General features: G+C 45.5%; 1 long non-coding RNA gene and 1 pseudogene across 1 annotated transcript; both read right to left on the reverse strand.

Annotated features, from left to right (window-relative positions):
• Positions 1-866: 866 nt before the first annotated feature.
• LOC118995069 (uncharacterized) lies at positions 867-21,596 on the reverse strand. Its single transcript, XR_005068193.1, has 3 exons — positions 21,586-21,596; positions 18,957-18,963; positions 867-961 (listed from the first exon to the last, which is right to left on the reverse strand). It is a non-coding gene; the product is annotated as an uncharacterized LOC118995069 (long non-coding RNA).
• On the reverse strand, positions 1,859-1,982 carry LOC118995074 (uncharacterized; annotated as a pseudogene).
• Positions 21,597-26,491: the final 4,895 nt, after the last annotated feature.

The following is a 26,491-nucleotide window of genomic DNA, read 5'->3' on the forward strand; positions in this document are numbered from 1 at the left end:
TCAGGAATGTTCTTTGTTGACTCCTGGCTCTGTTGACACTGAGGACTCGGTTCCCCTCCTGCATCTGGCAACCGGGCTGAATAGTCCAGCTCCAGCTCTGGAGTCTGGCTGTGGGGTCCGGTTACAGGTGTGGGTTCTGTCTCCTGAGTCTGTGGCCTGGGGTAAATCTGTCTTTAGCTGTGTGTCTGGAATCTGGGGCCTCTTCAGGTGTGGCTTTGTGTCCTGGGTGGGGGTGTGGGGTCCATGTGCAGCTCTGGTTCTAGGGTCTGATGCATGGAACCTGATGTCCAAGGTTCCCTGTCTGTCTGTGGTGTCTGGGGTCTGGCATTCAGGGTTGATGGTCTGGCTTGGTGCGTGGGGACAGTTTTGGGATTGGGGCCGGGGTCTGGGGTCTATCTTTTGGTTTTGGATCTGCTCTGGGGCCCAGGTTCTGCAGTCTAGGGCCTGTGTCTGGTCCTGAGTCTGTCTGTGGCATCTGTTGTCTGTGAATTGATGGTCATTGGCTCCAAGTCAATGCCAGGAGGAGTTCCAGAGTTGGGGTGTGGGGAAGAAGGAAACTCTATTTAGTGCAAATAGCTGTGTTTTGGTACTAATGGGTGTGAGTGCAGCATGGCTGTTAGGAAGCTCAGTGTTGTTCCAGGTGAATCATGAAGCGGCACCTGTGTGGGTCAGCCCAGTGCTGCTGCTGCTGTTCAGGTGTGAGGAGTCTTGGCTGTGAGGGCCCCCCCAAATGAGGCAGCCCCAGGGCAAGTTCCCCCTCAGGCTGTGCTGCCCCCCTTCTCTGCTCATGCAGATCTGGTCCTGTCATTCCTCTCTGCTGGGCTGCATTTGCACCCAAAGAAGCGCACTTTGGAAAAGGGGCCCCTCTGAGATCAATCTGGGTGAGCAGAGAAAAAGCCTGTGCTGTTGTTTCCACAGCAGTCTGGGTTATTATTGTTCTTAAGTTATGCCATATTTTCCTCTCATTCCTTCTTTTTTTTCTTTTTTTTAAAGCTATTTTATTTTTATTTTTAATATTTTATTTATCTATCTTTATAGGGGAAGGGAAGGAGAGAGGAAGAGAAACATCAATGTATGGTTGCTTCTTTTTTTTTTTTTAAAGATTTTATTTATTTATTTATCTTTAGAGGGGAAGGAGATGGAGAGAAACATCAATGTATGGTTGCCTTTCGTGGGTCCCCTGCTGGGAGTTGACCTGCAGGGAACCAGCCTGCAACCCAGGCATGTGCCCTGACTGGGAATCGAACCACGATCCTCTGGTTCGCGGCCCGCGCTCATTCCACTGAGCTATGCCAGCCAGGGCGTTATGGTTGCTTCTTGTGCATCCCCTGCTGGGAACTGGCCCCTGCTGGGAACTGGCCTGCAACCCAGGCATGTACCCTGACTGGGAATCGAACTGCGATTGTCTGGTTCACAGGCCCGCGCTCAATCCACTGAGCTACACTAGCCAGGGCCTTCTTTTTTTTTTCTTAACCCAAACTGAGAAGGGTTTTTTTTTTGTGTGTGTGTGTGTGTGGCAGGTTACTTGAATTATACGGAAAAATAAAAATGAATTCAACATGTCACCCAAACAGGTAATAGCTGCTATTGTTTTAAGTACATACCCTTCCAGACATCTCTCCTTGCCTATTTCCATTCTTCTTCTTTCTTTGGATTTAATTTATTATTCTTGGCTTGTAATATGGATGCAAAACTTGTGACTGTTCAGCTGTCTCTCCCTAATGTGCAGATTTATCACTCATTTTCCCATAGGTATTTAATGTATTGTTTTCATTATTCAGCTTCAATTATTCGTCACTCCAATCGCGATTCATTTTGAGGGTTGTTTAGACGTGTATTTCATCACTTTTTTTTCATGACCGGAGAACGCAAACACAGTTCCCAGTACCGCAAAGTATGCAGCCAAGGCTCCCACATTTGGGGAAATTGCAGGGGTCAACACATCCTGTGTGATCACGGGATTTCCCCTGGCAGGTAAATATATTATTTCCTAACTTTTGTTTTTTATATATTTTATTTATTTTTAGAGAGAGGGGAAGGGAAGGGAAGGAGAAAGAGTGGGAGAGAAACATCAATGTGTGGTTGCCTCTCATGTGTCCCTTACTGGGGACCTGGTCTGCAACCCAGGCATGTGCCCTGACTGGGAATCGAACCAGCAACCCTTGCTTCACAGGCCTATGCTCAATCCACTGAGCTACACCAGCCAGGGCTATTTCATGACTTTTAAATGTAAGAACTTTCTAGTTAACTTTTATAACTTATGTCTAGATCAACTACAGTGAGAGCAAGAAACATACTTCATATAATTTCAATCCTTTGAATTTTTGGAAACTTGCTTCGTTACAATATGGTCAATGTAAAAAAATGTTCCAAGCAGATGCATCTCTGCTGCCATCTCGTGGTCATTTGGGGACTAACACCTTAGGGCAGGTCAGCAGGAAAAGCTGTGCATAGTCAGTTACCTGTGAATGTTGAATCCAATTTGCTGCTCATGGTGTTTCTCGTACACTTACTGAATTTTTTGAGGTGGTTTCTTGTTTGTGAAAGTGGAATGCTGTATTTCTGATGAGAGAGGTTTGTTAAAGCTATTATGATTATAAGTTTTTCTTTGCATCTGTGTTCTATATAATTTAAGTTTATGACATTGTTTATAAATTTGGATCTTCCTGGTAAATTAAACTCATTGATGTAAAGGGCTCTTCATCTCTAGTCATGCTTGTTACCGTGAAGTCCACTGCATGTTAGTATGTAATATTTATGTGGTTTATGTTTGCATAAGACAGGGTGAGGCAAAAGTAGGTTTAGAGTTGTGAATACGAGAAACAAAGTTTATTGTTGTGTTTTTTATTTAATAATTATGAGATTATGTTCCATGTGAACAACTGTAAAGTTGGTTTTGCATCATCCTGTGTATCTTTTCCCATTTTTTCACTTTCAATCTTCTTTCACCCCATGTTTTAGGTCATTCATGTTTTCTCCCAGTTTGTGTCTTGTCCTTTTATTGTCTGAACAAGTTCTTTTTCAGAGTTGTTTTTAATTTTATAAAGTATATATCATTAATGTATTTCTTCATTACACTGCATGTCCACACGTGTACCTGATTCCTGGCTGGTTTTGTTTAAATGGACCACGAAAAATCAAACTTGCAGATGGGGGCGGGGTCTAAGGTCAGAGGCTGGAGTGGGCTGGAGGTGAGAGGAGGCCACGGACGTGGGTGGGGCTGGGTGGGAGGCATATTGAGGCTGGCAGGCTTGAGGGGCGGCCAGTTCTGGTGGAGAGATGAACAAGTATGCGGGCTGGAGGTTAGGCGCTGCCGGCTGCTGGTCTCCGTGGTCACGAGATGATGCTCGCATCCTAACGTGATGCAAGCAACGCAGTCCAAGGACAGGAGGTGAGCTGTGTGGGGACTAGGAGGTGACAGGGCTGTGGGGGGCACATACAGCCACCCTGTGGGGAGCACCAAAGGGGGGCCAGACTGTTTCTAGGGTACATGTCTCAGTACCCCAGACTGTTTCTAGGGTACATGTCCCAGTACCCTGGGACATGTCTCAGGTCCCAATTTAACTACTACTTCCTATGGGATGACTTTTCTATATTTATCTAGATATTTCAGTTATAGATAACTTTGGTAAATGGGTATACAAAGATAGCCATTTTTAATCCCAAAACAAGATGATGTTTTTTATTTGTTCAAGTTTCTGTTATTGTGTAGCAATTTCCAAATTCATTCGTACAGATCCTGTACATTGTTGTTAACTTTATTCCGAGGTTTTTTTTTTTACCTGTTTTGTTGCAATTGAGTCTTGTTAAAAATTATATCATTAATGTACTTTTTCTACATATTTCTGCATGTTATTTCTCCATCACTGCACTAAATTCTATTTTGGTACTTTTCTATTGATTCTCATGAGTTATGAAGGTAAACCTGCTGTCATGCAATAATGACCATTACATGGTTGTAGGTGTAGGTGACCTAGAAATAGTTAAAGCTTGAAAGAAAACAAGAAGAAGTGAAGTATTGTGAGGAGCCAGAAAAATTGTCCTTGTTAGTCCTAAATACATTAATGACTAAATAAAATAGTAACATCCTTCTTAGCATTTTATGTGAGTTTAGGGTCTGGAAACATGGTGTTCCAGAAATCAGAAATATTTTGTGACAGGCAGTGTGCCCCAGGTAGGTCATCTGAGGAACACAGAAGGTAACAAATGTCCACATTTTCAAAGAGGAAAACTTCAGATGGTCAAGTGTGGAATCTAACAGAGTAAGATTCTTTGTTGTAAGTGACACCATGAATCAGTTATTAAAGTGATGTATGAGCAATGGAAAGAAGCAGGGATCCTCAGATGAATACTCTGTTTAATCACAGTGTGATCTGGTCTCCTGAGTGGACAGATCTTCCTTTGCCTCCTGACCTATTGCTCAGGACAGTTCTCCCCAATGTTGGCAAGGTGGCTGGCATTTTTTGTTCTTTAAGTTTCAGCTTCAGGCTTCCTGTTCCAAGAAAGGCAGCCTTTGAAATGTAGGATGCAAAGGGACATGCTGTGTGTATTCTAATGGGGTCTTCATGATGCAGAGCAGGGGTTTTTATTCTCAGCACCATGGAGGTTTGGGGCCAGAGAATTCATTCTCCTGGGGGATTGGCCTCTGCATTGTAGGTGCCTGTCAGCATGCAGTACCTCTATTCACCGCCAACACCCTCACTTCCTTTCCTCCCAGGACAATCTGAAATGGCTCAGTACATTGCCTGAAGTTCCCTTGGGGGCAAATATCACCTTTGGTTGAGAAACAGTTTGAAGCTTCTTTCATTTTTGAAATCAGAAGGATCTTGGTCTGGCATGCAGTATTTTTATTATTTTGCTGTGTAAATTATTAAACCAGACCAACATCTTTCTGGTTTCAAAGTCCTTATATTTGGTAGCTATGTAATACACTTCTAAATAACCACAAAAATAAAACAATTTGAATTACAAAATAAACTCAATGGGGATAAAGATACCACATACTAAAACTTATGAAAAACATTTTCACCCTTAAACGCACAGCCTCAAAAATAAAAGCTAAAAATTTACAACTTTTGTGCCCATACTTATAACCTAAAATAGTAAATGAAATACAGAGAAAGTACACAGAAATGTGCCCGTTGACATATCTGCAAGTGTATATGCATAAAATGATAGTTCTTTTTAACTCTTAGAGTAAAATTTTGAGTAAACATTTTCTCATTGTTTAAGTGAGCAGAACAAAGTAAATTTAAAACGCTTTAAATTACAAAATAATCAGTTTATTTTGTAATTCAAGTTGTTTTATTTTTGAGGTCGTTTAGAAGTGTATTACATGGCTACCAAATATAAGGACTTTCCCGTCACTCCATTTGAGTGAATTCTAGCTTCAGTGCAGTAGGAGCACTTAGAGAAACACACAGTATTTCGTTTCAGTGCTGCATTGCTTGTTGAAACTGGCTTTTTATTGGCTTGACCAAAAGATAAACACGTTTGGGAATATATAATTATGAAGATGCCTGAAAGGTTGCAGAAGGTAGTGTAACAAAACAATACATTCTTCAGTGAAATTATCCGTGAAAACAAAAAGAAGGAGAATTCTCTGCTTCTTGACCTAAAAACCGAATGAACCCTTTGGCCAAGCAAATAGTGTTCCAAGTGTGAATCTCTGCTGCCATCTTGTGGGCATTTGGGGAATAACATGTTAGTGGCAGGTCAGCAGGAAAATTGGTTAGCGATAGTAGAATATCAATAAATGTTGATTGTAATGTTATTTAGACATGTATTTAGTAAATATCAGGAGTAACTAGTTATCCTTTGTTTATGATTTCTATATTAGTAGCCATTATAGAAAGAAATATACTGTATATAATTTCAGTCCTTTGTTGGAACTTGCTTTATAGCTCATTATAATCACTTAGAAAAATGTCCCAAGTGTGGCTCTTTGCTGCCATCTCCTGGGCAACCTGTGTATAACACTCCGCGCAGGCCAGCAGGAGAGGTTGGTGGCTGCGGTGAATTACCTACGAATGTTGACCGGAATGGTGCTTAGTCGTGGATGTTATTACTTTCCTATAAATGGACTTGGTAGTTCATTTTTCCTTCTCTCCCCCCTGCACAACAGTGGTGTCTTTACGTCAGGTAACTGGGCATCCTTTGTGGGTCAGACCTGTATTCATGTTTCAGCCGTGTCCATGTCTTTGTGGTCCAATGTCCCATGTCTGTCGGCATCTTGGCAGCATCGATGTACCTCTCGTGTCCACGTCCTCACCACGCTAATGTCCCAGCCTTGCCAAAATCATGATGGTGTGTCTAGGTCCCCTCTGCTTTGATGTCATGACTGCGCCGCCATCCTGTGTGTTTGTGTCCCTTCCACGTCCCTGTAGAGGGCATTGTCTGCCTCGAAGTCCTGGCTGCACCACTGTCCCACCCGCGTGGATGTCCTGGCTGCTTCGCTCCCTTTTCCACACGGACGTCTCAGCTCTGTCGCTTCCCTATGCACGTCCATGTCCTGGTTTGTCGATGCCCCAACTGCATCGGTGGTTCCAACGCACCCACATCCCAGCGGCCTGATGTCCTAGCAGCGTTGAGGTCCCTGCCGTGTCATTGTCCTGCCTGTGTGGCCGTGGCTCTCCTCCTGGTTGGGGACACATCGTCACCTGCCTTGCACTCGTGGGCCCCGCTGCCCTCCACTGGCTGCGGCGGAGGAGGACAGTCCGCACTGCACTGGACAAGGTCGCTCAGTCCCGTGGGCGAGGCTCCTGGCAGCCGGTCCCCCTCTCAGGCCGTGTCTGCCACTGTTGCCACAAGAGTGAACAATTTAAGCAAAGTAACCTGTTCTCAACGGAATGATTTTGTGAATGAAATTGGAAAAAGTTTATTAATTGAGCTTTGTGTCCTATAGTTTTGAGGATTGCCTACCAAAAAGTGACATTCCAGGAAGCTTGCACTTTTCATAAATTCCCTGTCTATCACCCTTCTTACCTCTATGAGGTCCTGGGTCCCCATAATCCTCAAGGTCCTACGTACCTGATATCACCTCATTGTCCGGTATTCATTCGTGCTCATGCACGTATTAAGTGTTGAATATCTCATATTGATCTGATTACGTCATTGTGATTATTATCCCACAGGTGTTAGAGCTGACAAGGTTTGTGGGAAATAATTTTATCCCCCACAGATTTGAAAGCTGGCGATGTGGGATGAATGCTGAGACAGTGCCAACTCCTGAAGCTGTTGGAGCTGAGAGACCATGGACATCTGTTCTCCAAGGTCAGCCTCCTTTTCGTTCACTCTGCGTTTTGGCCCATTGCTGCTGGGTTTGGTAAAATTTTGAAGTTGGCATTTAGAGAGACAAGGGTTTTATCCTATTGGATCCCAGGTTTGTGTACAATGGGAGGATCCGGTTCACCTCCTGCCTCTGGCCTCTGGCAATGGGCTCCCAGCGTCTGGCCCCAACTCCAAATTCTGGCCATGGCCTCCTGGTTAGAGATGATCATCATGGTTACAGATCTGCGTCCTGTGTCTGGGGCCTGTGCTTCAGAGTTAAAATGTATTTGGTTGTGTGTCTGCAGTCCTGCACCTCTTAGCATGTGGTTTTGTGTCCTGGGTGCCCATGCGAGGTCCATGTGCAGATGAGCATTTTGGCTTTGGTGTACGGCATCGCAAGTGTCCACTGTCAATCCCTGGCGTCTGGTCTTTGACCTTCGGACCTCATGGTCTGGCTTGGGTGAGGGCCCATGGCTTTGGGTTTGGGGCTTTGGGCCTGGAGTCCTGGTTTTGGTTTGGGTCCACTCCGAGGTCCAGCTTTTGCAGTCAAGGTTCTGTGTCCAGAGTCCTGAGTTTGGCTGTGGTGTCTGGTGTCTGTCAGCAGATGATCATTGTGTGAAATTCAATGTTAATGTGAGTCCCCAAGTGTATGGAGTTGAGGCAGGTTAATAAAAAAAGTAAGAAAATTCCTTGGCAAGTGGAATGGAAAAAGTGAGTTTGATAGGTTAATAAGGACAGTGATTTACAGCCAGGTAATAAATCTGAGGCCCTTATCTTCCCTGACCAGGGACATTGGAGAGCAAATGGTTCAGACATTCCAGACCACACAGGGGAAGACCCACCTCAGTCCCAGCCCTTCTCTGGTGACTTTTTTGGGGGAGAAATTCACCAGGGGAGGACCCTGATCACTCTGTGTGCTCCCTTTGCTGCATCAACACATCAAAGGGCCCCCCCTGGAGAGCTGAGTGTTCTGTGCAGATGACTCTTCTAAGTCCTCCTCTAAAGTCCTCAACGTTAGGAAACAGGTGAAACCCTAGCAACAGAGGACCCAGAGTGCACTGTGAGTGGAGCACACACATACGCCTTCGCTTCGCTCCTTTCCTTAGATGAGTATCTTTGCAGCTGCCCCACGGGTCTCGAAGACCAGGGGCAGTGGAGAGCCATCCAGGGCAGATGCTAACTGGGGACAGACCACGTTATGGCACGGGGAGACAGGCGACATACTCAAAGTATCCTGGTCAGGCTTTGAGAATCATTTGCCCCAGCCTGGTTATGTTAATCGCTTTGACACTTGGGCTCCACAGAAGTTAAGCAGGTGGGGGACACTTTCTGACCGCATTTCCACATGCACATCTGCACCGAAACGCAAGGATAACGTTTTATTTCCATGAAGACTGGGGGCCAGGGGGAGGATGAATCGTTGCTATTTAAGAATAACGTGGAACAGGAGAGATTGTGGCCAAACAAAGGAAATGCTACCAGCAGCCCCTGTAAAGGGGGTCTTTGTCCAGAGGAGGTCACCTGGACCTTGTGGTGGATTCTGGAGGGGTTCCGGCCGTGGGAGCTCCTTGCTGAAAGCCAGCAGGTAACTCGCAATAAGGACTGCTCCTTGTCAGAGCAACTGACAACTCTGCGGAAGGAAGAGAGTGTGGAATTTGTCAGCAGAAGACACATCCGCCTCAGGACAAGGTGAGAGTGCGCGTTTCTCTGTGATGTCCAGGGGTAAATTCCGATGTGGCTGCAAATGGAGATTCTTCTGCAGTACTCACCAGACCTGCGTCTTCACATGACTGTTTAGTTCGGTCTTTCTGAAAAAAAATTTAAGGATTCTCTGAATTTCTCTTGAGAGGGGAAGGGAAGGAGAAAGGGAGAGAAAGATCAGTGTGTGGTTGCTTCTCGTGCGTCCCCTGATGGGAACTCGCCTGCAACCCAGGCATGTGCCCTGACCGGGAATCGAACCACGATTACTTTGGTTCAGAGCCCGAGCTCAATCCACTGAGTTACACCCACCAGGGCTGGTCTTTCTGAAATTTTGTCAGTGGAGAGAAATTTCCATTCCCTGAAAGACTGCAGAAGGCGACCAGAAGAGTGCTCTGCTCTGAGAGAACAATGTTGTGGGAAAATGCAATGGTGAAGTGTGTGAAAGGTGGGAGAGGGCAGTGGAACAAAACAGCTACCATGTTTCCTAGTCACGTTGTTGGAGGGAAATCAAAAGCGTGCTTGTCATTGTATCTCACTGTAAAAGCCGTGGAACTTTTCAGCCAAGCCATTAGTGGGATATAGGTTCCTGGTGTGGGTCTCTGCTGCCATCTCGTGGCCAATTTGGGGAATGACACCTTACTCCAGGTCAGTGGGAAAACTGGCTGATTCCATTGGAATATCAGTGAATTTCTTACAAGATTTTATTTATTTATTTATCTTTAGAGGGGAAGGGAAGGAGAGAAGTATCAATGTATAGCTGCCTCTCGTGAGTCCCCTGCTGGAAATTGGCCTGCAACCCAGACATGTGCCCTGACTGGAATCGAACCGCGATCATGCGTCTCGCAGGCCCGCACTCAATCCACTGAGCTACGCCAGCCAGGGCTCGATGGATTTTGATAGTAGTGTAGTTTAGAAGCGCAGTTGACGTCCACCTGTCAGGAATGTCCAGTTAGTTACCTTGAAACTGGTCTCCAGATATTGGCTAATGGAGCAATTAGCGTGTTTTATGTGACGTTTCTTGGAACTGGCTTTGTAGAGGAATAGAAGCAGGTTTTTAAAAGCACCACATGTGCTTGTTACATTTACAATGTGCAAATTACAAATATCATTTGTAATTTGCTTTGTCTGTTGCAGCCTCTTTAAATAACACAGAAGTCAAACTTATTTAAAATTCCCCACCAAGAGGTAAAAGAAAATATAGTAAAATACAAGCGCTCTCATTGTATGTGCCCCTCAGGACATGTGTATCGGCTCGTTTCTTCCACTTTGCCTGGACTTCGTTTAATGTTTTAGGTTCCTCTTAGGGGTGAAAAGAGAAGGAAACTTTCTGTGAAGCCAGTGTTCCAAGTGGCGGTCTCTGCTGCCATCTGGTGGTCATTTTGTGAATGACATCGTGGTTTGTAAATGTCAGCACTGTCCAGTTACCTTGTGACTGGTTTGCAGCTTAAAGGGCAAAGGGAGTGATGAATGTCCTGTGATGTTTCTTGGAACTGGCTTTGTGGCGTACTAAAGTCAGGATTTGACCACTTGCATGTGCGCTCGAAAATCATTTGTAATTTGATTTGTCTCTTGCAACTTCCTTAAACAATGAGAAAAGTAAAGTTTATTCAGTATTCTCTGCCATGGTGTAAAATATAAAATAAAATACAAAAATAAAATAAAAGTGTCACCATTTTGTGTATGTGGCCTTAGGGACATGTCTCCAGCCTCTTTTTCTTGTTTTTCTCTGGATGTCCTTATCTATTTTAGTTTCCTCATATGGGTGCAAAAACTGGTACATTTCCTGTTTCTAACGTGTATTTCTGGGTGAAAATCTCTTCCTCAAGTTTTGGTATGTAGTATGTTGAGGTTATGTTATGTTAAAGTTATGTTGCATCTCAAAGGGTGGTTCACTTTGGAGATTATTTAGGTGTCTGTTTCATGAACACCAAACAACAGAACTTTCTGGTCACCCACTTTCAGTGAATTCTAGCTTCAGTGCTATGAGAGCAAAAAACTCACTGTGTATGATTTCAATGCTGCAATGCTGGTTGAAGCCTGCTTTAACACCAGGTTGGCCAAAAAGTCAGTTCGGTCCCTCACCACCCCCGCCTTCACTCTCCCACCATGTGGACTCTGGTTCACATATCTGTCTTTAACTTTATTTGAAACCCTTTGGTTACACTGTATTATGACAGATGTCCTATCAGCATGCATTAAAAAAAAGTCATCAGAAGTGTTGGGTGTGTGGCCATTTTCATATTGAAGATGGATGAACAGAAGTAATCTTTTCAATACATTACATTTTGGCATGTGTAGAGTGTTGAAATGCCAGTTCAATGGACTACCAGAGTTGTGCCATGTAGGAGAAGGTGGTATGATGGCTTGAACGTGTCAGAAGTGGTTTGCGAAGTTTCTCTCTGGAGATTTCTCATGTGAGGGTTCCCCACACATCAGATGGACCAGTCACAGTTGACAGCCATCCAGTCAGACATCATTCAAGGACAGACCACATTATGCCACACGGGAGACAGGTGACCTACTCAAAAAACCCAAATCAAGCATCAAAAATAATTTCCACTGTAAGATTACATTAATCTATTTGATGTTTGGGTTCCACAGTAGTTAACTGGGGAGGACGGGGAACCCTTCCTGACCACATTTCCACATGAGATTCTCCGCTGAAATGCAAGGAAAACGTTCCATTTCCAAGACAAAACGTGGAGAGAGGGGATGAATTGTTGATATTTGACACTAATGTGGAACGGGAGAGATCGTGGGCACAAGAAGGGAACCACCAGCAGCCCCTCCGAAGTGTGGTCTGCACCCAAAGGAGGCGCTGCTGTGGACATGGTGGGATCACTAGGGAGTCCTGTACCAGGAGCTCCTCTCGGGAAACCAGGCAGTTACTTCCAAAGTGCTGCTCCCCATTGGACCAATGGAACTCCCCGCCCCCCCCCCCCCCCCCCAGGGAGAGAGTCCTGAACTTGTCAGCAGAAGACGTGTAATCTTCCATCAGGATAAGGTGAGAGTGCTTATTTCTCTTCGGTGACCAGGGGAAAACAGTTCTGGCCTGGCAGGGAAGTCTTGATACATCCACAGTACATATAAGACGTTGTATCTTCAGACTGCCAGGTGTTTCAGCAGCCTTTCCTAAACTCTCTTAGTGGATTTCCGGTCTGTGGAAGACTGCAAAAGGCACCTGGAAGAGTTCTGTGATCCAAACATAACAATGTTGTGGGCAGATGCAATGGTGAAGTGGGCCGAATGATAGCAGAGGACAATGGAAGTAAATGATCAAACTGCAGACCACTCACATTGTTTGAAGACAGTGAAAAAATGTGCCTGTCATTGCATCTTACTGGAAAACGTGGAGGAACCTTGTGGCCAAGCCCATAGTACAGTATGTGTTCCAAGTGTCGGTCTTTGCTGCCATCTCGTGGCCATTTTGGAGAATTACACCTCAGTGCTGGTCAACAGGAAAAGGGGTTGATTTCAGTGGAATTTCAATGACTTTTGTTAGTAGTGTAATTTAGAAGCGCATTTGAAGATGTCCAGTTGTCAAGAGTGTCCAGGTACTTTGCAACTGGTCTCCAGACGTCAGCCAAGGGAGCAATAAGCGTGTTTTATGTGACATTTCTTGGAACTGGCTTTGTAGAGGAATAGAGGCAGGCTTTTACAAGTGCCAAGTTTGCTTGGACATCATTTGTAATTGCTTTGTCTGTTGCAGCTTCCTTAAATAACACAGAGTTCAAATTGATTTAGAATTCTCCATCAGGAGGTAAAAAACTAAAGTAAAATACAAGCACTCTCATTTTATGTATGTGTCCCTTTGGACATGTCTACAGGCTCATTTCCTCCACTTTGCCTGGACTCTGTGTACTATTTTAGGTTCCTTTTACGTGTAAAAAGTGAAGGAACCTTTCCTTGAAGCAAATAGTAGAATACCTGTTCCAAGTGTGTGCATCTCTGCTGCCATCTTGTGGCATTCTCAGGAATGACACCTTAGTGCAGGTCAGCAGGAAAAGTGGGTGATCGCAGTGGAATATCAATGACTTTGGATGACAGTGGTATTCACAAGTGTATTTGAAAATGTATAAAGGTCAGTACTGTCTAGTCATCTTGTGACTTGTTGGCAGGTTAGAGGCAAAGGGAGAAAGGAATGTGTTTTTTGTGACGTTTCTTGGGACTGGCCCTGTAGGGTAGTAGAGTAAGTTTTTGACAAGTTGCAGCTGTGCTTGAAAGTCATTTGTCATTGTTTTTCTACTGAAGCTTCCTCAAAAATTGCAGAGGTAAAATTTGTGCATAATTCTATCCCAGGGGGTACAAAAGAAAGCCAAGTAAAATACCAGCGCCGTCGGTGTGTGTATGGTTGTTTCCTCCATTTTGCCTGGACTTCATTTACTATTTTAGATTCCTTGTGTGAGTGCAAGCCTTGTCCTTCTCCAGCTTCTAACCTGTGCATTCCAGAATGGAGATATCTTTCTCAAGAGTTGGTAACTGGCATCTTTAGCATCATTCAGGTCAAGTCATTGTGTAATTCAAAGGGTGGTTCATTTGGGGGTTCTGTAGGAGTCTGTTTCAGCAGTCCCGAACAACAGACGTTTCTCCTCATCCATTCTCTGTGAGTGCTGCTTAAGTGCTATGAGAGCAGAAACATGCTGTATAGGATTTGGAGGCTGCGATGTTGGTCGAACCTTGCCTTACATGGGGTTGGCCCAAAAGCCCATTCAGCCAATAAGCCCATTCAGCCCCCAACCCCACTTCCACGGACACCCCCACCACACCATCACCTGCCTCCAGTTGCCCATACTTGCCTTTATTGTCCTTCAAAACTGTTTTGTTAGACTGTGTGGTACAGCCGTCTTAACAGTGTGTGATTTGAAAAATGTCTCACAAGTGGGGAATGTGTGTGTGGCCCTTCTCACGCCGAAGGCACAGGAACATAAGCAACATTTGGGCCCCTTCGGCCTGCTGTTTAAAGAAAGGCACACGTGCTACTGTGAGGCAAGACAAGGTCCGTGGTGTGTGTGGAGAAGGCGCTGTGACCGACAGAATGCATCCGAAGTGGATTGTGAAGTTGCATGCCGGAGATTTCTCATGCACAGTTGCCCCACGGGTCTCGCAGAGCAGGTGCAGTGGAGAGTCGCAAACGGCAGACATTAGCTGAGGACAGAGCACATTGTGGCCCATGGGAGACAGGCAACATGTTCAAAGTGTCCTGATCAGACTTCGAGAATCACTTGCACCAGCATGGTTGCGTTACTCATTTTGACGCTTGGGCTCCACAAAAGTTAAGTGGGATGGATAGTGGGGGATGCTTCCTGATCGCATTTCTACATGCAGTTTTGCACTGAAACATAAGGAAAACATAGATTTTCCATGAAGGTTGTGCATCAGGGGAAGATGAGTCATTGCTATTTGAGAATAATGTGGAACAGGAGAGATTGTAGCCAAACCAAGTAACCACCACCAGCCCCTCCAAAGGGCAGTCTTCATCCAAAGGAGGTGATGGTGCCCTGGTGGTGGATTCTGGAGGGGGTCCTGCAGTGGGAGCTCCTTGCGGAAAGCCAGCAGGTTACTGGCAACAAGTTCTGCCCCAGGTAAGACCAACTGGAAGCACCACCTGAGGGAAAGAGTCTGGAATTTGTCAGCAGAAGACACAGAGTCTTCAGGATGAGGAGAGAGTGCATGTTTCTCTGTGGTGACCAGGGGAAAACGGTCCAAGCCTGGCTGCACTGTCATGATTCATCCCCAGTGCTCACCAGCTCTTGCACCTTTGCACGGCTGTGTAGTTCATCTCTGAATTTTTCTTTGTGGAGAGAAATTTCCATTCCCTGGAAGACTGCAGAAGGCACCTGGAAGAGTTCTCTGCTCCAAAAGAGAACAATGTAGTGCAACAATGGAAAGGTGAAGTTGTCTGAAATGTGGCAGAGGGCAGTGGAACAGAACGGTGACGATGTTGTATGGTCACATTGTTGGGGGGAAATGAAAATGTGCCTGTCACTGCCTCTCAGGGTAAAAAGTGAAGGAACCTTTCATTCCAGCCATCAGTGGGATACACGTTCCATGTTGGTCTCTGCTGCCACCTCGTGGCCCTTGGTGGAATGACACCTTAGTGTAGGGCAGCAGGGAAAGTGGTTAATTACAGTGGAATATCAATGACTTCTGAAGTCAGTAGTATTTTCACATGCATTTGTAAACGTCCACATGTCAGCACTGTCCTATTACCTTGTGACTGGACTCCAGATTTACAGCCAGGGACCACCAATAAGCGGGTTTTATGTGACATTTTTCGGATCTCGCTCTGTAGTTTAATAGATTCAAGTTTCTACAAGTGCCAAGTGTGCTTGAAAATCATTTGTCACTTGCTTTGTCTGTTGCAGCTCCCTTAAACAATGCATAGGTAAAATTTACTTAAAATTCTCCATCAAGAGGTAGAATAATACAGTGAAATAGCAGCGCTTTCATTTTACGTACACGCCTGTCTGGACATGTCTACGGGTTCATTTCCTCCAGTGTTCCTGCACTTCGTTTACTATTGCAGGTTCCTCATACGGGTGCACACTGTGTGCATTTCCAGCTTCTCTTTGTATCCTGGGTATTCGAGGGTGAGTCTTCTCTACCCAGTTTTGGTACGCAGCATCTTCACGATCAATCAGGTCAAGTTATTTTGCAATTCCAGTGGTGGTTCATTTCAGAGGCTCTGTAGGAGTTTGTGTCACAAATCCTGAATGACAGAATTTTCTAGTCATTCATTCTCAGTGAACGCCAGGTCAAGTGCTATGAGGCCCATAAACATATTGTATAGCATTTCGATTCTGTGATGCCGGTTGAATACCGCTTTAATTTGGCTTGGCTACCGAGTAATTTCATTCCACCCCCTGTCATGTGACTCTGGTCCTGTATACTTGTCATTAAAGCCATTTGAAACCATTTTTGAAGACTCTATCGTGACATCCGTCATATCTGCTTGCATTAAAAAAAACTCATCAAAACTGGTGAATACTTGTGTTGCCATTTTCACACTGAAGATGTATAAATATAGGCAACATTTTTGGCACATTAGGCTTTGTCATTTCCAGAAAGGTACAAGCGCAACTGTAGGGCCCCAAACAAGGTTTGTGGTGTGTATGGAGAAGGCGATGTGAACGGTGGAACGTGTCAGAAGTGGATTGCCAGGTGCAGGTGGGAGATTTCTTCTGCGCAGTTGCCCCATGGGTAGGCACAGCAGTTGCAGTGGGGAGCCATGGAGGGGAGATGTTCGGTGAGGACAGATCATGTTCTGGCATGTGGGAGACAGGGACATATTCAAAGTATCTTAATCAGACTTCAGAAATCACTTGCACCAGCATGGTTACCCTGATCGCTTTGCCATTTGGGTTCTGCAGAAGTTAAGTGGGGTGGTAGGGGACTCCTCTTGACTGCTTTCCCACAAGCAGTTCTTTACAGAAACATAAGGAAAATGGTCTGCTTCCAAAACAAATTGTGAGAGGATGAACTGCTGATATTTGAGAATAAGGTGGAGTGGGAGAGACTGAGGGAAACAAAGGAACCACCACCAGCAGCCCCTGCAAAGGGCGGCCTTCACCCAAAGGAGGTGATGTGGTGTGTGTGGTGGGTTCCCGAGGGTGTTCTGCAGTGGGAGCTCCTTGTGGAAAACCAGTGGGTTTCCCCAGCAGGTATTGCTCCCCGTCAGGGCAACGGAAAGCCGCCTGTGGGAAAGGGTCTAGAATTTGTCAGCGGAAGACACAGAAGCTTCAAGACAAGGCAGGAGCGCACAGGTCTCTTTAGTGACCAGGGGAAAACGGTTCCAACCTGGCTGGGCAGGCACAACTCAGCCGCAGTACTCTCCAGAGCTTGTGCCTGTGCAGAGCCATTTAGTTCAGTTTTTCCAAATTTCTCTCAGTGGAGAGAAATTTCCATTCCCTGGAAGACTGCAGAAGGCACTTGGAAGAGTTCTCTGCTCTGAAAGAGAACAATGTTGTAGGACCATGGACTGGTGAAATTACGTGAAAGGTGGCAGAGGGCAGTGGAATAAAACGGTGACAACGTTGTGCCATAAAGTTGCTGATGAAAAATGAAAAGTGTGCCTGTCATTGCATTTCATGATGAAAAGCGAAGGAACCTTTTAGCCAGGCCATTAGTAGGATATGCGTTGCACCTGTTGGTCTCTGCTGCCATCTCGTGGACATTCTGGGGAATGACACCTTAGTGCAGGTCAGCAGGAAAAGTGGCTGATTCCAGAGGAATATCGATGGCTTTGGACAGCAATGTTATTTAGAAGTGCATTTCAAAACGTCTAGATGTAAGGACTGTCGGGTTACTTTGTGCCTGGTTTGCAGGTTAGAGGCAAAGGGAGCGATGAACGTGTTTTCTATGATCTTTCTAGGAACTGTACCGTAACAGAGTCAGGCTTTGACAAGTTGCAGGTGTCCTTGAAAATCATTTTTCATTGCTTTGTCTGCTGCAGCTTTCTTGAAGAAGGGTAAAAGTAAAAATTACTCAAAATTCTCCACCTAGAAGTATGAAAAGGAAAAGAATACCAAAGCGCTGTCCTCACATGTCCGTGTCCTTCCGAACACGTCTACGTGCACTTATTTTCTGTGTTTTATCGTTTGTTTATCCTTTCAGCTTCGTACTATGGACGCAGCCCTTGTACATTTGGTGCTTCTGTTCCTAAGCTGTGCATTTAAGGGTGAAGACTTCTTTCTGAAGTTTTTTTATGTGGCGTTTTAAGCATCGTTCGGGTCAAGTCATTTTGTCATTCAATGGTGGTTTCTTGTGGAGGCTCCTTTGGAGTCTGCTTCGGAAGTCCCGAATGACAGAGCTCTCCGGGTGCCCGTTCTCATTGAATGCTAGCTTAAGGTCTGTGAGCGCCAAACATATTGTAGAGGGTTTCAATGACGGGATGAAACCTGCTTTAAATCAGGTTGGCTACACAGTTTGTTCGATCCCCATCTCCTCTGCCGCCCCGACCCTGCCTGTCACAGGCTCCGGTTGCTCTTACTCGTGTTTAAATTCACTGAAATCTATTTTGTTAGACTGTATCAGGACAGTTCCGTTAGCATGCATTGTCCTTCAAAAGGACAATTATCACTGAGAATGGAGGAGTAGACAGTTCAGTTAGCATGCATTAAAATAAAACTCACCACATCTTTCGAATGGTTGTGTGTCCATTTTCATACTGAAGATGGATGAACATTTTTGGCACATTAGGTTTTTTCGTTTCAAGAAAGGTGAAAGTACAACTTTAAGGCAAAAAAAGGTTTTTTGCATGTATGGAGAAGGTGCTGTGAGTGATGGGATGTGTCAGAAGCGGTTTGCAAAGTTCCACGCAGGAGACTTCTTGCACGGAGACGCCCTACGGGTCTGGCAGACCCGCTGCAGGTGATGGTCATGAAGACCAGATGTTAGCTGAGGGCAGACCACGATATGCCACACGGTGACATACTCAAAGAATGGAAATCTAGTGTCATTTGCACGAGAATCATTTGCACCGGCAGAGTTCCGTGAATCGCTTTGATGTTTCGGTTCCACAGAAGTTAACCAGGGGAGGGGGGAACCCTTCCTGACGGCATTCCACACCAGGTGGTCTATTGACACACAAGGAAAACATTGCGTTTCCAAGACAAATTGTGGAGAAGGGGGATGAAGAATTGACATTTGACACTAATGGGGTTTGGGAGAGATCGTGGGCACACGAAGGGAACCAGCAGCCACTCCGAAGTGTGGTCTGTGCCCAAAGGAGGCAATGCTGTGGACATGGTGAGATCACTAGGGAGTCCTGTACCAGGAGCTCCTTGCCGTATACCAGGTGGTTGCTTCCAAAGTGCTGCTCCCCATTGGACCAGTGGAACTCACTACCTCAGGGAAAGAGTCCTGAATTTGTCAGCAGAAGACATGTAATCAAGAAAAGGCGAGAGACCACGTTTCTCTTTGGTGACCAGGGGAGATGGTTCCAGCCTGGCGGGGCAGTCCTGATACATCCACAGTACACGTCAGACCTTGCACCTTCCACGACCCTTTAGTTCAGTCTTTGTGAATTTCTCTCATTGGAGAGAAATTTCCATTCCCTGGAAGACTGCGGACAGCAACTGGAGGAGCTCCCTGTTTCAAAGATAACAATATTGCAGGAGGAAGGAATGGTGAAGTGACCTGTAAGGTGGCAGAGGGTAGTGGAGCAAAAACGATGACGACTTTGTGCGGTCACATTTTGGGGGAAAATGAAAAGGGTGCCCGTCATTGCATCTCATGGTAAAAAGCCAAGGAACCTTTCAGCCCAGCCATTAGTGGGATATGCGTCCCATGCGGTGGTCTCTGCTGCCATCTCGTGGCTGTCTTTGAGAATGACACCCTAGTGCAGGTCAGCAGGAAAAGGGGTTGATTCCAGGGGAATACCAATGACTTTTCATGGCGACGGAATATACAAATGCATTTGAAAACGTCTAAATGTTAAAGCTGTCCAATTACCTTGTGACTGGTTTGCAGGTTAAGGAAAAAGGGGGCACTGAATGTGTTTTATGTGATGTTTCTTGGAACTGTCTTTCTAGCGTAAGGGAGTCAGGTTTGACAAGTTGCAGGTGTGCTTGAAAATCGTGTCTTGGCTTTGTTGCAGCTTCCTCGTACAACACAGAGGTAAAATTTTCACACAAGTCTGCACCAAGAGGTACAAAAAAAGGGAAAGTAAAATATCAGCGCTATCGGTGTATGTGCGCTTTTCCCCTCTACTTTGCCTGGACTTCATTTACCACTTCCGGTTCCTGGCAGGGATGAAAACCTTGTACATTTCCAGCTTCTGCTTCTAACCTGTGCATTGGAGGGTGAAGATTTCTTTCTCAAGAGTTGGCAGCTAGTATCCTTAGCATTATTGAGTCGAATTGTCATGTCATTCAACTGGTGGTTCATGTTGGAGTTTTTGTAGCCGTCTATCTCAGAAGTCCCAAATAACAGAATTTTCTACTCATCCATTCTCTGTGAATGGTAGCAGAAGTGTTACAAGAGCAGGAAGCGTACTGTGTAGGATTTCGGGGCACTGATGCTGGTGGAACCTTGCATGAAATAGGGTTGGCCAAAAAGGTCATTCCACCAAAATGGCGTTTGGCCGAAAAGTCCGTTTGGCCCCCATCCCCCCTCCCACTGCTGCCCTCTTACCCCGTCATCTGGCTCCAGCTGCACATACTTGCCTTTAACATCATTTGAAACCGTCCTGTTGGACTGTATGGGGACAGCTGTCATATTAGCATGTGTTATAAATATCACAACGGGTGAATGTGTGTGTGTCCCTTTTCACACTGAAGATGCATGAACATAAGCAACACTTTGGGCCTCTTAGCCTTTGTTACTCCCAGAAAAGTACAAGCGCAACTGTGAGGCAAGACAAGATGTGTGGTGTGTACGGAGGAGATGCTGTGACTGACGGACTGCGTCAGAAGTAGACTGTGGAGTTCCATGCTGGAGCTTTCCCCCATACAGTTGCCGCGTGGTAGGCAGACCACTTGCAGTGGGGGGTCACTCAGAGCTGATGTTAACAAAGGACAGAGAATGTTACGGCTCACGGGAGACAGGCGACGTACTCAAAGTATCCTAATCGGGCTTTGACAATCATTTGCACCAGCCTGGTTGTGTTCATTGCTTTGACGTCTGGGCTCCAGAGCAGTGAAATGGGGTACTGGGGGACCCTTCCTGACTGGATTTCCACAAGCAGTTATCCAGTGAAATGTAAGGAAAACGTTCCATTTCCGTGAAGACTGTAGGCCGGAGGGGATGAACTGTTGGTATTTGGGAATGATGGCTAATGTGAGAGACTGCGCGCAAACAAAGGAACCACCACAAGCAGCCCCTCTGTGGGGCGATCTCCCTCCAAAGGAGGCGAGATTGCCCTGGTGGTGGATTCGGGAGGGAGTTCTGTGGTGGGAGCTCCTTGCGGAAGGCCAGCAGCGCACTGGCAACCTGTGCCGCTCCCTGTCAAAGCAACTGCAAGCACCACCTGAGGGGAAGAGTCCAGAATTGTCCGCGGAAGACGAAGCTTCGGGAGGAGGTGAGAGTGCACATTTCTCTTTGGTGACCAGGGAAAATCGGTCCCAGCCTGGCCGTGCCATTGTGGTTCATCTGCAGTATTCACCAGACCTTGCCCCTGCGCCTAGCCATTTAGTTCAGTCTTTCTGAATTTCTCTCAATGGAGAGAAATGTCCATTTCCTGGAAGGCTGCAGAAGGCACCTGGGAGAGTTCTGTGCTCACAGAACACAGAACCAGTGTTGTGGGAGGGTGGAATTTTCACCTCAAAGGTGGCAGAGGGCAGTGGAACAAAATGGAGAGGATGTTGTCTGGTCACATTGTTGGGGGACAATGAAAAGTGTGCCCATCATTGCATCTCTCAGTAAAAAGCCAAGGAACCTTTAAACCCAGCCATCAGTGGGATATGCATCACATGTGGTGATCTCTGTTGCCATCTGGTGGCAGTTTTGGGGAATGACATGTTAGTGTAGGTCAGCAGGAAAAATGGTTGACTCCAGCTCATGGCAGTGGTGTATACAAGTGCATTTGAAAACGTCTAAATATCAGCACTGTCCAGGTACCTTGTGACTACTTTGCAGATTAAGGGCAAAGGGAGCGATGAGCGTGTTTTATGTGACCTTTCTTTGAACTGGCTTTGCAGAGTCAGGCTTTGACAAGTTATGGGCATGCTTGAAAATCATTTGTTGTTGCTTTGTCTGATACAGCTTCCTTAAAGAATGTGGAAATAAAATTTATACATAATGCTGCATCAAGAAGTATCCAAAAAAGCAAAGTAAAATACCAGCACTATCATTGTATGCACATGCCCTTCCAAACATGTCTACGGGCTCGCTTCTTGGATTTGACTGGACTTCATTTACCATTTTAAATTCCTTGCATGAATGCAAAACTTGTACATTTCCTGCTTCAGCTTGTAATGTGTGCATTCAAGGGTGAAGATTCCTTTTTCAAGTTTTGGTCTGTAGCATCCTTAGCATCATTCGGGTCAAGTTATTTTGCATTTCAAATGGTGGTTCGTTTTGGAGGTTCTGTAGGAGGCAGTTTCAGAAGTCCAGAACTGTCTACTCCTCCATTCTCGGTGATATCTCGGGCTTAAATGCTATGAGAGCAAAGAAACAGGTTGTATAGATTTCAGGCCACAATGCCACTTGAACCTTGCCTCAGTGGGGTTGGCCAGAAACCGAGTTTGGCCCAAAAGTGCGTTCTGCCAAAGACTCCGGTGAAAAAGTCTTTCCAGACAAAAAGTCTGATTTCCCCAAAAGTCTCTTGGCTAAAAAGTCTGGCCCAAAAGTCCATTTTCCCCAGAAGTTTGTTCTTCCAAAAAGTTCATTTGGCCAAAGATTCTGGCCAAAAAGTTCTTTTGGCCAAAACGTCTGTTCAGCTCAAAAGTCTGTTTGGCCAAGAACTCTGTTTGGCCCCTAAGCCCACTTCCACCACCCTCCCCCATCACCTGGATCTGGTTCCCCGTACTTGCCTTTAACGTCAGTTGAAACCGTTTTGTCAGACTGTGTCGTGGCAGCCATCATATCAGCACCCAGTAAGAAAACCTCGTCACAACCGGAGAACGTGTGTGTGGCCCCTTTCACACTGAAGATGCATGAACAAAAGCAGCATTTTGGTCCTTTCAGGCTGTGCCATTTCAAGAAAGGTACAAGTGCAACGGTAAGGCAAGAAAAGGTTTGTGGTGTGTGTGGAGGAGATGCTGTGACTGACAGATCATGTCAGAAGTGGACTGAGAAGTTTCATGCCGGAGACGTCCCTGGAGCAGTTATCTCATGGGTCTCGCAGAGCAGTTGCAGTGGAGAGCCATGGAGGGCAGGCATTAACTGAGGACAGAGCACATGATGGCTCGTGGGAGACAGGGGACGTACTCAAAGTATCCTAATCAGGCTTCAGCAAGGATCTGCACCAGCGTGGTGATGTTAGTTGTGTTGGTGTTTGCAATGCAAACTCCACAGAAGTTAAGTGGGGTGGTGGGGACCCCTCTGGACTGCATTTCCACAAGGGGTTCTGCACCGAAATGTAAGGAAAACATTTCCTTTCCAAGACCAGTTGTGAGGGGGGATGAGCTATCAACTTTAGCCACATGGAATGGAGGAGACTGTGGGCAAACAAAGGAATCACCACGGAGCAGCCCCTCCAAAGGGCCTTCTTCATCCAGAGGAGATGATGTTGCCCTTGTGGTGGGTTCGGGAGGGAGTCCTGCAGTAGGAGCTCCTTGGGAAAACCAGCAGGTTGCTCACAACAAGTACTGCTTTGGTTCAGACAAACCAAAAGAACCACCCAGGGGAAAGGGTCTGGAATTTGTCCAGGGAAGACACAAAAGCCTCAGGATGAGGTGAGAGTGCCTGTTTCTCTTTGGTGACCAGGGGATAAATGGTTCCAGCCTGGCTCGCAGACATGATTCATCTGCAGTGCTCATCAGACCTTGCACCGGCTTATGGCTATTTAGGTAGGTCATTCTGAATTGTTCATAGTGGAAAGAAATTTCCATTCCCTGGAAGACTGCAGAAGGCACCTGGAAGAGTTCTCTGCTCCAAAAGAGAACAATGGTTTGGAATGATGGAACGGTGAACCTGCCTGAAAGATGGTAGAGAGCAGTGGAGCAAAATGGTGATGATGTTGTGCAGTTACATTGCTGGGGGAAAAGGAAAGTGTGCCCCGCACTGCACTTCATGGTAAAAAGGGAAGGAACCTTTCAGCCATGCCATGAGTGCGATATGCATTGCATCTGTCAGTCTCTGCTGCCATCTCGTGGCTATTTGGGGGAATGACACCTTAAAGTAGGTCAGTAAGAAAAGTGGTTGATTCCAGTGGAATATCAATGACTTTGGATGACAGTGGTATTTACAAGTACATTTGAAAATGTCTAAATGTCAGCAATGTCCAGTTACCTTATGATTGGTTTGTAGGTTAAGGGCAAAGGAAGAGATGAACGTGTTTTCTGTGATGTTTCTTGGAACTGGCTTTGTAGAGTAATAGAGTCAGGTTTTTACAAGTTCTAAGTGTGTATGAAAATTGTGAATTGCTTTGTCTGTTGTAGCTTTCTTAAACAAGGGGGATATAAAATTTATTCAAAATTCTCTGCCCAGAAGTAAAATAAAATAAAATAAGATAAAATACAAACATTATCATTTTATGCACCTACCCTTTCAGACATGTCTCGAGGCCAGTTTCCTCTAGTGTGTCTTGGCTTTATTAACTCTTTTGGGTTCCTAAAAAGAGTGCAGATCTTGTAGAATATGATGTTATGTGCATAACCTGTGTGTTGAAGGGTGAAGATTTTCTTCTCAAGCTTCGGTGTGTGGTACCTTTAGCATCATTGAGTTTAAATTATTTTGTAACTCAAATGGTGGTTTATTTTGGAAGTTCTGCAGGAGCCTGTTGCAGAAGTACCAAGCAGGAGAACTTTCCAGTCACCCATTCTCAGTGAATTCTAGCTTACGTGCTATGAAAGCAAAAAACATACTGTAAAATATTTCAATGGAGTGATTCTGGTGAAAGCTTTATTTATACTGAGTTGGCCCAGAAGGCAGTTCATCCCCCACCACCCCCGCTGTCCCGCCCCATCCTGTGACTCTGGTTTGTGCACTTGTCTAGCTTCATTAGAAAGCACTGGGTTAGACGCTATAGTGACAGATGTCATAGCCATGTGCATTGAAAGAAAAAAACTCATCGAAACCATTGTGATTTTATGGCCATTTTCATACTGAGGATGGATGAAAATAAGGAACACTTTTGGCGCATTAGGCTTTGTCATTTCAAGAAAGGTGAACACACAACTGGAATGCCAAAATAAAGATTCATAGTGTGGTTGTAGGTGATGAAATATGTCAGATGTGGTTTGTGAAGTTTCATGCCCAAGATTTCTCCCACAAATATGCCCCATGGGTCTGGCAGGGCATTTGCAGTTCAGAGCCATCGAGTCCAGATGTTCACTGAGGACAGACCACGCTATGCCATGCGGGAGACAGGTGACATACTCAAAGTATCCAAATCGAACATCAAAAATCATTTGCACCTGCATGATTACGTGAATCGTTTTGATGTTTGGGTTCCACAGAAGTTAAGCGTGGTGGGGTTTGGGAACTTTCTTGACCTCGTTTCCACATGTGGTCCTCTATGGAAACATAAGGAAACCATTCTGCTTGCAAGCAAATTGTGAGGGGGATATGAACCGTTGAAATTTGAGAATAATGTGGAATGGGAGTGATTGGTGGCAAATGAAGGAACCACCACCAGCAGCCCCTCCACAGGGCGGTCTTCATCCAAAGGAGGTAGTGATGTTGCCTGTGTGGTGATGCCGGAGAGAGTCCTGGAGGAGGAGCTCCTTGGGAAAATTCACAACACGTGCTGCCCCATCAGACCAACCGCAAGCACTGCCTGTGGGAAAGAGACGAAGTCGTAGACGGGAAAGGTTCAGGATGAGGTGGGAGCGCACGTTTCTCTTTGGTGACCAGGGAAGATCGGTTCCAGCCTGGCTGCGCAGTCGTGATTCATCCGCAGTACTCACCAGACCTTGCACCTTCGCATGCCCGTTTAGTTCGGTATTCCGAATTTCTCTTAGTGGAGAGAAATTTGCATTCTCTGAAAGGCTGCAGAAGGCACCTGGAAGAGCTCTGTGCTCCTAAAGGTAACCGTGCTGTGGGATGATGGAATGGGAAGTTGCCTGAAAGGTGGCAGAGGGCAGTGGAGCTGATCGGCGATGACGTTGTGCAGTCATGTTGTTGGGGGAAAATGAAAAGTGTTCCCGTCATTGCGTCTTAAAACAGTAGAAAACAAAGGAACCTTTCAGCCAAGTCATTAGTGGGACCTGCGTTGCCTCTATCGGTCTCTTCTGCCATCTCGTGGACATTTTGGGGAATGACACTGCAGTCAGTGCAGGTCGGCAGGAAAAGGGGTTGATTCCAGGGAGAATATCAGTGACTTTTCATCGCAGTGTAATTTAGAAGCGCAGTTGAAGACATTCAGATGTCAGAACTGCGCAGTTACTTTGAGATTGGTCTCCAAACATTGGCCAAGGGAACAATAATCGTGTTTCATGTGACGTTTCTTGGAACTGGCCTTGTAGTATAATAGAGACAGGTTTTTACCTGTCAAGTGTGCTTGAAAATCGTTTGTAATTTGCTTTTTCCATTGCAGCCTCTTTAAAAAACATGGAGGTCAAGTGTATTTGAAATTGTCCACCAAAAAGTAAAAAAAAAAGTAAAGTAAAATACAAGCACTCTCATTTCAAGTCCGTGCCCCTGGGGACATGTCTATGGACTCGTTTCTTCCATCTTGACTGGATTTTGTTTACTATTTTAGCTTTCTCATATGGGTGCAAAACTTGTGCATTTCAAGCTCCTGTTTCTAAGCTGTGCATTCAAGGGTGAAGATTTCTTTTTCAAGGTTTGGTCCATACAATCTTGATCATCAGTCATGTCGAGTTATTTTTTTAATTTATTTTTAATTTTTAGTTACTTAATTTTATTTATTTTTAAAAAGTTTTTATTGATAATGCTATTACAGTTTTCCCAATTT

Source organism: Sturnira hondurensis, unplaced genomic scaffold (assembly GCF_014824575.4).
Source record: "Sturnira hondurensis isolate 20B ecotype Veracruz unplaced genomic scaffold, ASM1482457v3 Scaffold0009733, whole genome shotgun sequence".
Lineage (NCBI taxonomy): Eukaryota > Metazoa > Chordata > Mammalia > Chiroptera > Phyllostomidae > Sturnira > Sturnira hondurensis.